We start from the raw sequence: 3523 nt of genomic DNA, 5'->3' as shown, positions 1-3523 counted from the left end.
AAGAGGACATCTTTTTTCCCTTGGAGATGTTTCTCCTGGTTGGTGGGAGTTCCTCTCGATCTAGCCTCCCACACAAGCTTGGGAGCAGCCCTGGGTCTCATTAGGAGCAGGCTGTCAGATGAGCTCAGCATCCTGAGGGTCATTCCTCCAAGCAAGATCTGATAGGGAGCAGACTTGTGTGCTGGGGGTGACCTGGTGAGCCGCCACCCTTCTGCCCCTGCCTGCAAGCCGGGGGGCTCCCCTGCCCCTGCAAGGTGCTCTGCAGAACTCAGCTCTGAATACATGAAACATGAGGCCATCCCCCATAATCAGAGCTGACTTATGGGAAAATTAAACACAGAAGGACATGCCGGCTCCAGTGACGCTTCCTTCCCTGGCTTCCTGGAGGCCCAGTCTGGCTCCAAGCACCTTCAGGGAGAAAGGCTGATCCTGCATCTGCCAGAGAGCTGTGACCCCAGGGAGGCAATTGCATCTAGGTATATTTGTATCAACTAGAAGAAGGGGTCTAATAACAAAAGAAGAACAAAGGGTAAAATCTTTTTGTTTGGAATGTTCTGTCTACTTTCTAAGTCCTCATGGCTGGGTATCATTTATTTTTCAGAAGTACCGAGCTTATATCTCATGAAGTTTTTCCAGTGAGTCAGTTACAAGTTATCTAACTCCTTCTGAAGCTATTCGAAGGAATTCAGGGTCTGCTTAAGGCAGTTTCTGATGGAGAGCCAAGTGGACCAGCTCAGGGGGACCATCAGGGTCAGGGCACAAGGAAACCTGGGAGAAGGTTGCAGGAGGTGGAGCCCTGTGAAGGTGAGACTGAGTCAGGTCATGACCTAACACCACTGTCACCTGTTTGGACTGAAGGACAGGCCAGGAGTCCTGACTCTCATTGAACTTGCACTGGGCAGCAGGATGACACAGAGTCAGGGGTCTTCCGCATATCCCCGAATTTGTCCAGAGAGCCCTTTGAAGGCTGCTGTGGGCCCCTTTCCACTTAAAGAGACCCTTTCTCATTAGGATTTAAAGCATATGCTTGGCCAAGGCTGTCAAAATGCATCACAGAAATAGTCCCAAACCAACTGCTGAGCAGCCCCCTGTCCTGATCAAAGCAGAGGAGACAGGCATCCCGCTGCCCACGGAGGCTGGAGCATGACGTGGGGAGGGCCACAGGCCAGGGGGCCTGCCCACCAGCTGCTGAGCAGTTAGTGCCCCAGGTGTCCATGGTAGGGCCAACAACAACTCTCATCCAGAGCCAGATCATAGCAGCCCGAGCTGGGCCAGGAGTCACAGGCTGGTGCCCCAACTGGCGGGGCCAGATGCAGAGGGGCCCTGGACAAAGGGGTTCAATGCTGTGCAGGGCTGGTGTGGGGCATTGGAAAACTTAGATGGTGCTTATGCCTGGGAGGTGGGTGGAGGACTAGCGGAGACCCTGTAAGCCCCAAATCTGAAGCGAACTCTAACTACAGCAGCTCACTCGCTTGAGCACCAGCCATATGCCTGATGCCGTGCCAGGGCTGTCATGCCTGGCCTCTGGTCCTCCTGACAAGACTGGGGGTGGGCGTACTAGTGTTAGCCCAGTTTGTCAAATACCATGATGTAGCACAGAGAGACTGAGTACTTTGCCCAACATCCCACAGCCAGCATGTGTCACAGTNTCAATAAAGGGGAAAAATATCAGATTGTGGGAAAGGCTAAGAAAGACATGGTGACAAGTTGGTGCCATCAGGAGTACTGGGCAGACAGCCTTGTTTATCCTAAATTGTCCGGGAAGGGCTCTCTGGGTAGATGGCATTTGGGCTAAAATTTCAATGGTGAGCAGCCACCATGAGATGGAGCAGCCACGTGAAGATCCAGAGGAAGAAAATTCCAGGCAAAGGAATAGCCAGGGTGCAGACTCCGGGATGGCAGACCACATTTGAAGAACGAAAGAAAATCTCTCTGGATGGAGCCTGACTAGGCAGGGACAGGAATATTTTGATGAGGATCTGGAAGATTTTCCAGGTGATGTGAGGCGCAGTGGAGCATTTCCCAGGGGAATGCATAATCTGGCTTATGCCTTTAGAAGTGTGTCTCTGTGCACAGAACTGCCCCTTTCATGGTGACATAGGTGCTCTTATTCCTTGGGCATCTGTCCTGCCTTCCCAGGAGGACTGTGAATTCTTAAAGGTGAGAACTGAGCTTGCCTCCCCTTGCACGTGAAGCCATCAGCTGTGAGCCTGTGACAGAGATGCCGAACGTCATAAGTAAATATTGAAATTCCTGTCTTTACCTGGAGGGACCTGAGAACAACTGTCCCAGGTTGACAGTGGAGCATGAAGGCCTTTGCTTCTCTGAAGTGCCTGGGGTCTGCCATATCACTCAGCAAAGCAGACTCGGAAGAGGACATGTTTTTTACCTTGGAGATGTTTCTCCTGGTTGGTGGGAGTTCCTCTCAATCCAGCCTCCCACACAAGCTTGGGAGCAGCCCTGGGTCTCATTAAGAGCAGGCTGTCAGATGAGCTCAGCATCCTGAGGGTCATCCCTCCAGCAAGATCTGATAGGGGGCAGACATGGGTGCTGGGAGTGACCTGGTGAGCCGCCACCCTTCTGCCCCTGCCTGCAAGCTGCGGGACTCCCCCACCCCTGCAAGGTGCTCTGCAGAACTCAGCTCTGAATACACAAAACATGAGGCCATCCCCCATAATCAGAGCTGACTTATGGGAAAATTAAACACAGAAGGACACGCCAGCTCCAGTGACGCTTCCTTCTCTGGCTTCCTGGAGGCCCAGTCTGGCTCCAAGCACCTTCAGGGAGAAAGGCTGACCCTGCATCAGCCAGAGAGCTGTGACCCCAGGGAGGCAATTGCATCTAGATATATTTGTATCAACTAGAAGAAGGGGTCTAATAACAAAAGAAGAACAAAAGGGTAAAATCTTTTTGTTTGTAATGTTCTGTCTACTTTCTAAGTCCTCGTGGCTGGGTATCATTTATTTTTCAGAAGTACTGAGCTTAGGGCCGGCCCGGTGGCGCACTGCTACAGTGCGCCACTTGAGAGCGCGGTGGCGCTCCCGCCGAGGGTTCGGATCCCACATACAGACCGGTTCCCGCCCACTGGCTGAGCGAGGTGCGGGAGCAACACCGAGGGCTGCGATCCCGTTGCCGGTCCCGGTCCGGTACGGGCGCGACACTGAGGGTTGCGATCCATTGCCGGACACGAATAAAGACAAAAAAAAAAAAAAAAAAAAAAGAAGTACTGAGCTTAAATCTCATGAAGTTTTTCCAGTGAGTCAGTTACAAGTTATCTAACTCCTTCTGAAGCCATTTGAAGGAATTCAGGGTCTGCTTAAGGCAGTTTATGATGGACAGCCAAGTGGACCAGCTCAGGGGGACCGTCAGTGTCAGGGCACAAGGAAACCTAGGAGAAGGTTGCGGGAGGTGGAGCCCTGTGAAGGTGAGACTGAGTCAGGTCATGACCTAACACCACTGTCACCTGTTTGGACTGAAGGACAGGCCAGGAGTCCTCTCCCCTGACTCTCATTGAACTTGCACT

At 52.4% G+C, this 3523-nt stretch overlaps 1 pseudogene; it reads right to left on the bottom strand.

Annotated features, from left to right (window-relative positions):
- Positions 1–696: 696 nt before the first annotated feature.
- LOC103587884 overlaps positions 697–3523 on the bottom strand; it is a 22085-nt pseudogene continuing 19258 nt past the window's right edge.

The sequence above is a fragment of the Galeopterus variegatus genome, unplaced genomic scaffold (assembly GCF_000696425.1).
Source record: "Galeopterus variegatus unplaced genomic scaffold, G_variegatus-3.0.2 Scaffold500, whole genome shotgun sequence".
Classification (NCBI taxonomy): domain Eukaryota; kingdom Metazoa; phylum Chordata; class Mammalia; order Dermoptera; family Cynocephalidae; genus Galeopterus; species Galeopterus variegatus.
This window is presented reverse-complemented; position numbering and strand designations above follow the sequence as displayed.